The sequence below is a fragment of the Cupressus sempervirens genome, chromosome 6, assembly GCF_028749045.1.
Source record: "Cupressus sempervirens isolate cs-2001-9-10 chromosome 6, ASM2874904v1, whole genome shotgun sequence".
Taxonomy (NCBI): Eukaryota; Viridiplantae; Streptophyta; class Pinopsida; order Cupressales; family Cupressaceae; genus Cupressus; species Cupressus sempervirens.
This window is the reverse complement of record NC_143123.1, coordinates 39867677-39881816: the sequence shown is the minus strand read 5'-3', so window position 1 is coordinate 39881816 and position 14140 is coordinate 39867677. Positions and strand designations below refer to the sequence as shown.

The following is a 14140-nucleotide window of genomic DNA, read 5'->3' as shown; positions in this document are numbered from 1 at the left end:
AATTTGGCAGGTAGGGCTATTTATTGATGGCCTTGTTGTGGTTTGAAGTGGCCTACCTATTAAAATGTATTTGTTCTGTTGGGGTTTTTTTTGGGGGGGGCAGCGTGGGGGGTTCGCTATAGAATCCACTTCTAACACATCAAAAAAAAAATTAAAAAAGGGAAAAGCATTAAATAACTCTATCTGCAGAAGTATCACTTAATAGATTGATCACTATACCATTTAACAACTACGTAATGTCCCCTTTTGGGATTGCTCTAATTTTTGCCCTAGAATCACAAATTCCATTAGAATAAGATTTCTTAAGATGGTTAGAAATAAATTTTACCAATTTAAATGCCTGCAGGCTTTTAACAAGATAAATATTGACTTAGGTCCTGCAATCACCAAATAATGAACAAGTATATGCAAATTGACTATATCATTAGTGTTATATAATCTGCCTATATGATAATGGTTTCTCACAGTAATCCTTCCATATGGACTATCCTTCACAAATAGTGCCTTTGTATGATGTAAATCACGCCCACTTCACCACAAGCCTTATTCCCCTGAATTTGAATGATGTAGCGCATGCTCATTTCACCACAAGACTGTAATAACCCCAACCGGTTATAACTTCGAGAAAACACCAAATTCTTCTCTAAATTAGTTGTTTGAAATTTTGTCAAACACTTTGCAAGCAAGCTCTGATACCACTCTAATAACCTAACCGGTTATAACTTTGTCAAATGCCAAATTCTTCTCTAATTCAGTTGGTTGACATTTTGTCAAACACTTTGCAAGCAAGCTTTGATACCAATGTAATATCCCTTGTCAATTCGAACTTCAACTTGTTGATTTGTAGGTCAAGGAATATTATCAAACACTTCCAATACGATCTCTATGCTTGTTGTTTCTTAGTTTCAGACTAATTATGCTTGCTTGAAATGATATCAAAGGGAATCTAAAAGCCTGTAATTGATTGCTACTTATATCTAAGGAAAGAACTAAATGCATATACAATTCTCTTTCGGCTTTTCAAATGCATATATATGAATTCTAAATGAAAAATGTGCACTCACAAGCAATTGGTATTTTTTCAAACACTTGGCATGCATACTATTATGTCAATCATGAAAGATATAAATATGCACATTACATCAAATATATAGACCTGCAACTTATCACTCCTTTAGTGAGATATTTTCTAATTCAATGCTTAACATAATATCACAAGGCTCTTGGCTTTGCAACCTCAAAAAAATCTGAATACAAATGGCATTATAAATCTGATATCAAATGTGCATCTACAGCTACTTATGACAGCCACCTTTACAATGCCAAATGACCAATTTAAATGATGTAAATTGATTGTAGAACCTGATATACAAATCACCCAATGAAGGAGATGAAATTGCAATCATAATCAAGCCAAGTACTATAGCGCAGATACTATTCACGACACTGTAATAGTCAGCAACAAATGTATTCTCCAATTTAAGCACAAATTTAACTCCAGAATGATGAATGCCAAATTCAGTGGATATTTCACCATATCAAATGGCTGCAACACTAAAGAATTGACGCTCTCCAATGGCTAACTGAAATTAGAAACCCTTAGTTTCTTCTCTCAAGTTTATATCAAATGCGATTGACAATAATCGGATGCTTAACAATGAAACTCTCGCCTCTATTCATTTTTTTCCTTCACCCTTCTAGAAGGAAATAAAATATTATTTAATTACACTCTATAAGCTTCCCCCTTTCCAATACAATAATTAGTTGTATTTCTAGAAAATGCACTCTCTAGAAGCTTCCCCCTTTCCACTACAATAATTAGTTGTGCTTCTAGAAAATTAAATTAATTAAATATAAAGTCACCTTTAGATTTATTTATTTGTTGACTTTAATTTAATTTATTTCTCCTTATTTCTCCACTTAGCCTTCGGAGAATGAAAAGCTAAGAACTCCATTGAGGGTCTAAAACATGGGGAACATTACAAAGACTTGCCTTTGTATGATGTAGCATGGCCCATCCCACCACAGTACTTATTCCCTTACCTTTGTATGATGTAGCATGGCCCATTCCACTGTAGGAGTTATCCTTTGCCTTTATATGATGAAGCGTGGTCCATTCCACTGTAGGACATATACCTATCTTGCAAGATATCAATATTACTTTACGTTGTTGCCTTTGAGAATAATGTATTATTCTCCCAATCATTTCCCCTATTTTATTTCTTCTTCAAATGGAACCTTCTCATCCTAAATATTTCCTTGAGTGTAAGGAATCGCACCCTTTCATTTGTTAATGCCCTTATGAAAGGGTTGCACCTTTTGACTATGAAAAGATACATCTGTTTGACAACAACTGTTGTCCCTTTTGCTCTTTATTTAATCTTCACCTATCTCTCACTAATCAAACCTGTTTTTGAGAGCCACCATAATATCTTCGATTTTATGAGTGTTTAGTTATTCCAAAATTTTGAATCATTGTAATCACGTTAATTTAGGGTACTTTAAAAAATTTACCCTAGAGATCATATCTTGTACGGCATTTGATCCTTCTTCTTTATATCTTCCAATGTGCGGGAGAGGTCAAACCTCTTCATCATGCATGCCTTTTAACAAGAGTCACGACAATTCATAGTTGACCCTTTTTCGAAGAGTCACAACCCTTCATAATCATAACCCTTTCAAAGAGTCACAACTTTCATAATTACGACTCTTTCCAGGAGTCACAACCCTTTCACCTTTTGAAATTCACTTCCTTAAGTTCCTCATATTCCTTTCTTCTCTTACTAATCCTTCTTCAGTTCCTTTCTCTCCTCTTCTTCCGTCTTGTTAATGTTTTCAGAATCAGAATCTAAGAACACAATATGCAGAAATACAATAACAAGGAAAATCCTCCTACTCAAGGGAAAAAATCAGCCCACACAAATGATAATTCCTTTAACTAGTTCTCAAAATGAATACAAAGATCTATCAAATATGATTGAAGACTGTCGTCGGTAGAAACTGTGTCAGCCGACTTGATTGTCGTCGGTGTTTTCATATTCTGTAGCCGACGTCGTCAGTAAAGATTTAGTAGCCGACGGGTAAATAGTTTGTAGCGGATATAATGTTGTGGCCGACAGACTCCTTCGGGAAGGTTCGGCGGTAGTATTTATACCCCGTCTGGGATCATTGTAAAGCATCTTCTATCATCATATCTTACGAAGCATAATGTAATGTTCTGGCATATGAAAATATAATAAAAGGAGTTTGCTGCTCGTGTTCCATTGTCTGTATGCGTTCATTTATTTTACCCGTACAGTAAACATTTGGCACCGTTGCCCTATGAACCTAGAAGGTGGAAGGAATGAAGATTAATGCCAAATCAGCTTAACAAGGATCGGAATAAGGTCAAGGGAAAAGATGGAATCCGTACTGCGCAAGAAAATTTAATTCTGGCACAGCAAGCCGAACGCCAAAGGAGATTCTAGAAGATTGCCAACGGAAACCGGAGCACGAAAGACTTGTTGGAGGAAACTCGGCAGCGGGTGGAATTGGTGGAAGAAGCATGGGAGGAGTTTTTGAATTTGTGTTCGCCGAGGAAAGAGAATCCAGACGGAAGAGCATCGACTCACAGGGCTCGAAGTGCCGATGGAGCAAGAGCGTGGAGTGAACTCTTCGTCCGGGATATACTTCCGCAAGGGACAACTTTAGAACACCCTTCTTCACCAAGGTTCGCAGCTATTGAGTCTGACAGTGTGGGAGAATAGTCCACCGGTGTGGGAGAACAGTCTGCCGATGTGGGAGTGCAGTCCGCCGGTGTGGGAGACCAATCCACCGATGTGGGAGACCAGTGCGTCAGTGTGGGAGTGCAGACCGCCGATGTGGGAGACTAGTCCGCTGGTGTGGGAGTGCAGCCCGCCAGTGTGGGAGACCAGTCCGCCGGTGTGGGAGTGCAAACCGCCGGTGTGGGAGTGAAGAGCGCCAGTATTGAGCAACGCCTGTTTACAGAAACCGATCGTGATGGCGGGACCAAAAGAGAAATTGCCAAAGTTCGATGGCGATGGTACGGCCAATCCCATCCGACATTGCAAGACATGCGAGATGATCTGGAGGGCAAATGGCATAACAAATGCGAACGAATGGGTAAGGCAATTTCCGGCAATCCTACGAGGGGTGGCAATTGATTGGTTTACAACTTTACTGATACAGATCTACAAAAGCTAAACAATTGGGATAACATTAAAAAGGAGTTTCTGGCAGAATTTAAACTGTTGCGGGATGATAATGAAATTGTAGCAGAGATCTTCAATACTAAGTAGGGGAAGAATGAAACTATCCGCGTTTACGCCAGGAAATTAAAAGATTTGATAAATAAAATGGAAAATAAGCCAGCAGACAAACTTCAGAAAAGATGGTTCGTGGAAGGTCTACGCTCGAGGTTGCGAAAGAAAATGAAAATTGTGTTGCCGTCATCATACACGGAAGCTTATAATAGAGCATTGGACCTCGAAAGTGAGCAGAAAACAAAGAAGAAGAAGAACACTAGCTCATCCGATTCTGATGACGACGAGCCTACCGGGGAAGATAGCAGGGACGATGAAGGCAGTAGCAAGAAGGTCCGCGCCTTACAGAAGGACACGATCCGCATGATGGAGGAGTTTAAAAACATGCAAAAGGAGCCAAAAGGCAGTGAGCTGTGGTGCACGAATTGTAAGACCGATGGTCACACTAAAGGATCCTGTCCAAAGAACCAATTCTGCGAAATTTGTCAGATCATGGGCCATTTGACAAAGGAATACCCCTTTAACATGAAAACCAGAGGATCTCCGCAGGTGCTTCATAAACAGGCAGCTTCCACGTCAGGAGGGAACGGAAATGCAAACATTGATGGTGCCATTTTGGGTGGGTATAGGAATAATAGCAGAGGGCAAAACAACAACAATGTGAACAATAACACTAACAATGGCAGTCGAAGTCAAATTCAGTATGATGCGAACGGACGACTGATCGTACAATGCCGAGCATGTAATTTGTGGGGTCATTTTGTGCGGGATTGTACAACGGCAAACACCGAAATTATTATGCAGATGGTGCGGACCCGACCACCATGAAGATGCCAAGTGCCCAAAGTCTGGAGTAAATTTGATCACTGTTGGCATGGATGAAGAGGAGGTTCTGGCAATTACATGGAGGCAAGCGAAGGTGTACCCGGACCCGGCGGAAGAAAAGAGAAAACTGGGGAAAGCGCGGGCGAAAATTGAGAAGGCATCGTCCGCCGAGACATCTCAGTTAAACGACATCACCGGCACCTTGGCAAGAAAGTACGCGAAACAAAACATCGTATGACAGATCTTACAAACGGAGGTACCGGTCAAGATAAGTGACCTCCTCACAATGCCCCAGTTACGGACGGCCATTCTAAATCATACACCGTTTTCGAAAGCAACAAAGGACACAAGAAGGGACAGTAGGGAAGTGACAACAACAGACCCAATGCTATTGGCACTCACAATTGGAAGGCATCCAACGGTTGTCGAGATGGGGATTTTGGGACATGTTCTGACAGACACGATTGTCGACGGAGGGTCCAGCGTGAATGTGTTACCAGAGGATACTTGGAAGAAGTTGGGAAAGCCGACGTCGTGGCCACCTACATTCCAGTTGCTCACAGCAGACCAGCACGGGATCAAGCCGTTGGGAACCTTGAGGGCACAACCGGTAACTATTGGAACGCAACCATTTTTATTGGACTTCGTGGTCATTCCATTGAGAAGAAAAGGATATGATGCTATTTTGGGACGAAATTGGTTGGTGCAAGCAAAAGTAAAACGTGATTGGAAACGAAATACCCTATCAATGGAGCACGGAGGCAAAAGATTCATAATTGATCTACACACACAAATGGTAGGTGAGGAGGTAGCATCGTCAGATTCAGAAGGTGAAGGCGAAATTGACGACGAAGGAAAGAGGATAATGGAACCGGACGAAGGAGTATTGACACTAGAAGGAGGATCGAATGACGACGACCTAGACTCAGTGAATGGCCTTCTCCACTGGCAGATAGAAAACTACGAACTCTTTCCGAGTTGTAATATGCTAAGGGTTGACGAAGGTGAAAGAAAAGAGGAAAATGAGTGTCCGAAGGAATACAGAGAAGTAGATGACGCAAAGGAGGTTATGGCTGAAGAAGGGAAGGACATACAATACAAACCCAAAAAAAAGAAAAATTCCACCATCTAGTACACAGTGAACGGACCGCACAGGAAGAAAAGAATGCATCGCACCATAAAATTACTCGAAGGGTGCCGACAGCAAGGAAATAAGCTAGATGCGTGACGACCGCAGGCACAGTGGGCGATGGAGGTGACACAGAACAGACATAAGGCGTGGCATGACAAATTCAACAGGTTTCAGCTGGGGCAGTTGGTACTCAAGTACGACGGTCGGAATGAAATCAAATAGGAAAGGTTTAAGGCAAGATGGGTTGGACCATATCAGCTCTGAGGGGTCGGCGACAATCGAGTGATAAAATTGGGGACGTTGGATGGGCAAGATGTACCTCGCAATCAACGGATCCTACCATGCCAAGAAGATGTCGTCGCCGTCATCGTTGCAGAATGATCAGACGATTCCCTTGTCGTTGTCGTTGCAGAACGGCAACACCTCGAGGCAAAATTAAGGTGTTGCAAAATTTGAAATTTAGAAAACAAAAAAAAAAAATTTAAAAAAAATTCGCGAGTTGTTTTCCGCAGACAACCTGTGTTTCCTGCGGGCTGCGCCCGTGGCAGACTATTCCACGGACACATGCCCACGGTAGTCTGCAAGCTCTACGGGCACACAATCTTTCCGTGGGTAGATATGTTTGCTGTGGAGTAATTTTCCCATGGAACATTGCTTTTCCACACTCTTTTTTCCGCAGGTTTTTTCTTTTCCGCACACGAGCCATTCTCCCTGCGCGTAAAGTTCTTTTGCCACAATTGTGGTTCCTCCGCGTGGTGGTGTTCCACAGGCTTTGATTCTTTCTTCCGCGGAGCCAAGCCTTCCCATCCGCTGCTCTTTTCCTGTTCTGCGCGTGAGCATGGTGTTGGGGTTCGACAAGGATCTGCTTGCAGTTGTTCGCGGAGGTCCTTCCCCGCATGTCTTTCCACGAAGTTTTTTTTCCCTTCCCACAGAGACTATTTTCTTCTGGCCGCGGATTGTTTTCGCTCTTTCCCGCGGACCTCATTTCTTCCCGAGCGTGGAGCTTTTTGTCAGATTTCTGAAACACAATAATCTTGCTTCAAATGCTTTATCATGCGAGCAAATTTGAGACTGCTACCTACGATCTTCATCTATGGGAGAAAGATTGAAATCAAAAACCTTGCAGTCGTCTCGAACACCTTGCATCGTGGCTTAGATTTGAACCCTTCAATGGGCAGCAGATCGGTGGATATATGAAGGAAGGTTCACGGTTTCCACGCACTCCATTCTTCTTTGCAATCCTTCCTCACCTAGCACCTCCAAACTCCGTTGTTGCAGACGCAAAAAAGCTTCGATACAAAATTTTGCCACAGACTTTCTTCTTTTCCGCGTTGCCCCCTGGACCCCCAATCATTGCAGATATCAGTCGTGAAGTGTGACCAATTAAGAAGACTTGAAGCTGCTACAGGCATGGAGTGTCTGTGTACCAGAGGCACTGGGAGTAGGTGTTGGCCGAGAGGCTGTCTTGGTGGATGCATAGAGAGCTCGGGAGGAGCTGATCATCCAGTTGGAGGCAGTGCAGCGACACTTGGCTCAGGGTACCGTAGAGTTGAAAATAGAAAAAGCAGCACAGGTGGCTATCAAGGTCAGCTTGAGGAGATAGTATTGTGTTAGCAGAGGCTATAGATGTAATGGGATGAATGTGGAAGTGATGTGACAGAAGTAGATTTTTTGTTGTAGTCACTCTGTTAATGTATTTTATTTGTTAATTTATCTCAAATATTTTGTAATTGTCGTCCGGAGACGACTTTTTCTTTTGGGGGGGATAATGTCATCGGTAGAAACCATAGTTGGAAAACTCGCCAAATGCAAAAACTCGCCAAGCCCCCCAAAAGTTTAATTGGGAAAAACTCGGCGATTTAGAAAAAAAAACTCGGGAACCTAAAAAACCGCTGAAATTTAATTAAAAATACATTTATTTTGCAAAATTTAATGAGAAGATGCATCTAATAAGTTAATTAAAGAGAATACAAAAGAAAAACATAACAGCTCTTACGCTATGCCGAAGATTAAATCAGAAAAGAATTCCACAACCAATTTCAGAATACAGAGAAAAAACTTCAATAGATTGGTCTCACTGTGCATACAGCAGAGATATTAAATTGCGAAGTTAAAAGAATTGAAATTGTACTGATTTGAATTGCTTACAAACTGCTGTATCAGTAGCTTCAATAAATAAAGAGAGGCAGTTGAAGTCTTGACTGTGGATGAACTAAAATAGAAGAAGATATTATTACCTAATGAATCTAATAAGGAGATATGTCATGCATTCAAATGCATGGAGAAGTCAGACAAAGAAACTAGCTACCAAACTGCAAGGAATCTAAAATTGTTAAAACATAACTGGACTCAGCGGAGTATACAATACACATCAAATGCATATTTAACTGAAGCTAAAAAAGATTAAGATTGCAATAAAATGCAGTTTATTGTGCAAAGTTGCAAACAATGATAGTTGAATAGGCATGCATTCAATCTCTAGCAATTGTTAATACATTAATACTTTAAATACATGCTAGAATATGCATGTCTTAATGTAATGCTCCACTACTTCCTCACTATGATATTTTTCTTTTGTGTTAGCATTTTATGTAAAAGTCAGTATGCACTCCATGATTGAAAAGACCAAATGAAATTATTTGACAAATTTCATAAGCCCCTTTTCGTTCCAGCTAAGCATTTCTACATTGTCGAAATATATGAAGCATTGAGGAACAGATTAATGCATTTTTCCCACTGAAAATTAAGCAAAAATCTGAAAATCAAGCAATTCACGAGTTTTCGCCGAAAACTCGCCGAGTAATCGGCGATTAATCGGCAATTAAACATGGTGCAGCCGAGTTTCTAGACTTGCGAGTTAAGTGGTGAAAAACTCGCCAGGCTGAAAAAATCGGCGATTTGTTAAAACTCGCCGAGTATTCGGCGATTTTTCCATCTATGGTAGAAATTGTGTCAGCCGACTTGATTGTCATCGGTGTTTTTGTATTGTGTAGCCGACGTCGTCGGTAAAGATTTTGTAGCCGACGAGTAAATAGTTTGTAGCGGATATAATGTTGTGGCCGACAAACTCCTTCGGGAAGGTTCGGCGGTAGTATTTATACCCCATCTGGGATCATTGTAAAGCATCTTCTATCATCATATCTTACGAAGCATAATGTAATGTTCTGGCATATGCGAATAATCTAAGGAGTTCTGCTGTTCGTGTTCATTATCTGTATGCATTTCTTAATTAACCTATGAGGTAAACAAAGACAATATAAGTCAATCGATCAGCCTTATTCACTTTCAATCTCAGATTGAATACTTTAGCTTTACAAGACAGAATAAACAGAAGCCATGAATATCTCTCAAATACTTTTAATACTGAACCAGAATTACAAAATATATCTATCAATCATCAGAATTGATTGGTTATAGAAAAATAACACTCTTACTAAGTCTTCAGATCCATACAATGTAAAATATGCGATACTAATATACAGTAAATCTGCCAAACAAAATACACAAATGTCTGAATAAATCTGAAACCCACCAACCTCCACCCCCACCCCCACCCCAAAAAAAATGCATATGTCAAGTATCTCTCACTATTACCATTAGCTTATGCAGTATACATCAATCGAACCAATTTGTCATCAAGATGGAATCCAAATGAGCAACCATTACATGCACCAAAAACATACTCCCTTTCATTAATGGCAATCAAAACATAAACTATTCATTTTTAAAACCATGAGTTAGGGATACTTAAGCATGTCATCTTCGATGTTGAGTAATCTTATACGAGGAGCCATGTTATCCATACATCTGATGTCGAGCACAATATATCTAAGCAACACATCTGATGCCGTGCACAATAAGTCCAAGAAATACATCTGACATCGGGCACAATAATAATATATACGCAGAAAACCGTATAACAATAGAACTAACTAATCATTATGAAGGAAGTCAAACATCGACTATAGTTGTGCAGTGATGATGAAATAGACACGCTGAATTACCTTTGATAGGATACAAGTTTTTACTGATAAGAAATAAGGAACAAAGCACATACAGGATAACATAGATAGAAAAGACTTCTCTTGCAGCTACCACAGCATTAACACTACCTCTTAGCAAGCGAGAGATCTTTCATATAATATGATAAGTACAAAGGGATGCAACCAAAAGAAAGTCAATAAAAAATCTCATCACAGATTTTCTCAACATAAAATTGTTATCTCAGCATAACATTCTTCATGGCTAATTCATGGAGTCTCACACACTACTTCCAACATGGCTACTCCCAGAGGATGGAACGAGACCTTTCACCTCAAGCTTCTTTCACAAAGAAAAATGCTTTAACAGGGGATTATGCCTCAACCTTCTCCCTCACGGAGAAGAACTCATTAACAAGGGATTGCACCTCGAATGTCTCCCTATTAAAGAGCTCATTAAAAAGGGATTGCACCTCAAATTTCTCCCTCTCAAAGAAGAACTCATTAACTGTAATGTCCCCATTTTTGCCAGCATCAGAGTTTTAAGGATTAGCCTATTATTGTGATCCTCATAGGCTAATTATTGTGGATAGAGGGTCTTCTGAAGCAGTGGCTTGGCTTGGGAGGGTCTTGTCTTCTCCATAATTCAATAAGCTACAGGTTGGTCTTTGTTTGACTTAAATTGGACTTCATTTGGGCTTTAGATTTTGTACTTACTATTTGTGGTAAGTTGGGTGTTGATTAAGATGAACCCCTTCTATTTTTAGAAAGTGCATTTGGTCACATGGAGAAATAATAGGTATGACTCCTATTTCAGACGACATAATTAAATGATGAGTATTTTGGGCGCTATTATATTTTTAGTGGCCAAATTATTATTAAATCATTAAATGGTTTATTATAAAGTTATATTGAACTTTATAATTTCACTTTAAGTTGACGGTTGAGTGATCATTGGAGGAGGCCATTTATTATATGCCTAAGCCAAGTATTAAATATTTAAAATAATGATGTGCTGTTTAAGTTTCAAGAGCTGAGTTCATTTGGGAAACTTTCCAAGTTTCTGAAGTTGAGTGCTTTCGGAAACTTTTATCAACAAAGCATTATTAATATGAGCTCATTTCATTGGGAAAAGCACTCTTGGATAATTTATTTTCTTTTGTTGCCTTTGTGGCTTTCTGAGTTTGAAGTTTGTGCCCTTGCTGAAGTGTAAAACGGTTTATAGCTGAGAAGTGCATTGTAAATTCACAACTGAGGTATTGTGAATTAATTCTAAAATTGTGAATTCATTCCCACTACTAAAGTATAGTGGATTGAATCTGAAAATTGGAGCTTCCTCATATTGTATTCACTGTGGCTGAGGAGTATTTTGTTCATTGGAGGATTTAGAGTCTTCTCTTACTGTTTTTCTACTGAATCTGAGAAGAAGGGTTTATTGTAAAGGAAATTGGTAATCCAACTCATGTTTTTCTTCTGCAATTATCTGAGTCTGGGTGTAGTTGGGTTAGGGAATTTGTATCCCTGTTAATTATTGTTATTGAATTCTGCAATCTACCATATTGGCATTAGAATTATAGCTGTGTACCCCAGTTTGTGGTCTGCTGTAGCGTGGGCATTTTCCATTGCGAGCAATTTATCACTAGAGTTTCATGCACAAAAAAACTCTGCTCTTAGTTGCAGCAATATCTGGTTGACCTGGGCAATTCTTTATCAGAATTTGGGACACCTGTGCATACAAAATAAACATTGCTTGCAGCTCGTATATCTGTACTTTGGTGGCCATTAGCAACTGATATTGGTGGCCAACTTCTAGGAGCCGAATTGTGGAGTTTTTCATCCATACTTGGAGTTCCGACATGCTGCTATAACAGGCATCATGGCTTCATCCTGTGATTTACGACTAGATTTCAGACATTTACAATTCTGCCTTCAAGTGCATACTTCTGCTGCAAATCGATCAACTGGTCACTTCCAGGTTCTTACAATTGTGATAAATTGATTGCCTGTGAATTCTATATGATAGTCTGAAAAATGCAATTTATGATAAGGTGGAACTGTTCATTAAGTTGTCTATCAACATTCTGATATTAAAATCTTCTGTAGTAATGTATGTAATTGAATAAGTCGGAGAATTGGCATTACAATGAGCACAAGTTTGCCTGCCAGTTGTTTAACAAAATGTCAAACTAATGATTAGCTGGTGAAATCAATGTTTGCTAAGGGTATAACTGGCTAGGGGTTATTACATTAACGATGGGTTGCACCTCGAACTTCTCCCTCACAAAGAAGTACTCATTAACAAGGGATTGTACCTCAAACTTCTCCTTCTCAAAGAACTCATTAAAGCACATATAATATCATCTCAATGTCGAGACCCTCTCAACAAGGGTAGCATTCTCATAGCTTTGAATATCACAATACTAGGAATTCAGCTCTAATGTTTGTCCAGCAAAGAAATTTTTCTATCACACAGCATGAGCTTGCTAATCCTCTACAAAGGACTCAGCACTCTCCCTTTGCAATACAAGCTCCCTCTGAATCTTTTTTCTGCAGCTGAATAGTCTCCCTCTAAATGAAAAACTGTATAGGCTCTTCCTCTTTAATTCATTCCCATGGTTGCAAGAAATGTCCCCATGTTCATTTCTATAGCTTGCATGAATTTGCATATAATCTCTCATTGATCAGAATGCTTCTCAATCCGTCCTCGATTTCCTCACAATCCACCAATAGATCTTACACCATCACACAGTTATAGTACAGGCGGAGAATGAAAACTTTGAACACCAACACATCTACTATCCTCATAGACGTCGATGCCAATCATGTAAGCATAGACGAGCATGACAACATCCTCCCCGCCCAGGTAAGAAGCTTCATTAGAGATTTTCCTCTCCTAGGCTCTTCAGCTACACATTCTCATATAAATCCCTCATTTTGAACATCGTATTTGGCACCCATTAGACATCATGATTCTTCTACAATCCAATTATCTTGTTCTCGTTCGGATCGTTTAGTTAGAACCTAGACCTACTCTGATACCATGTTAATGTTTTTAGAACCAGAATACAAGAACAAAATTATGCAAAAATACAGTAACAAAAGACACAACAAAATTATCCTGGTAAACCCTCCTACTCAAGCGAAAAACCCAGCCCACAAAAATGATGATTCCTTTTTTCAGTTCTCAAAATGAATACAAAGATCTCTTGCTTATGATTGAAGACGATAAAAGTTAATCAATCAGTCTTATTCACTTCTAATCTCAGGTTGAAGACTTTAGCTTTACAAGACAAAATAAACATAAGCCATGAGTACCCATCAGATACTTCTAATACTGAACCAGACTTGCAAAATATATTTATCAATCATCTGAATTGATTGATCACACAACAATAACACTCTCACTAAGTCTTCAGATCCATAGAATGTGAAATATGTGATACTGATATACCTAAAATATGCCAAACAAAATACACAGACATCTGAATAAATCTGAAGACCCCTGAAAAACGCACATGTCAAGCATCTCTCACTATTACCATTAGCTTGTGCAGCATATACACGAATCAAATCAAGTTGTCTTCACGATGGAATACAAACGAACAGTCATTACATGCACCAACAACGCACTCCCTTTCATTAAGGGCAATCAAAACATAAACTGTTGATGTAATAAACCAAGAACCTACGATACTTAAAGATAGGGAGAAGTAACAATGCCATGTCATCTTCGATGCTGATTAATCTCATACAAGGAGTCATATCATTCAAACATCTGATGTCAGGCACAATATTTCCAAGCAATACATCCAAAGTGACACACAATAAATCCGAGCAATACATATAACGTCAGGCACAATAATAATATATATGAAGAAAGACCAAAGGACAATAGAACCGACTAATCAAAGATGAAGGAAGTCGAATGTCACCTCTAGCTG

The 14140-nt window shown here is 39.4% G+C and overlaps 1 protein-coding gene across 4 annotated transcripts in view; it reads right to left on the bottom strand.

Moving 5' to 3' along the window:
* Positions 1–14140, bottom strand: part of LOC149551008 (uncharacterized) — a 159708-nt gene that overhangs the window by 42042 nt on the left and 103526 nt on the right. The gene's annotated exons all lie outside the window — the stretch shown is intronic.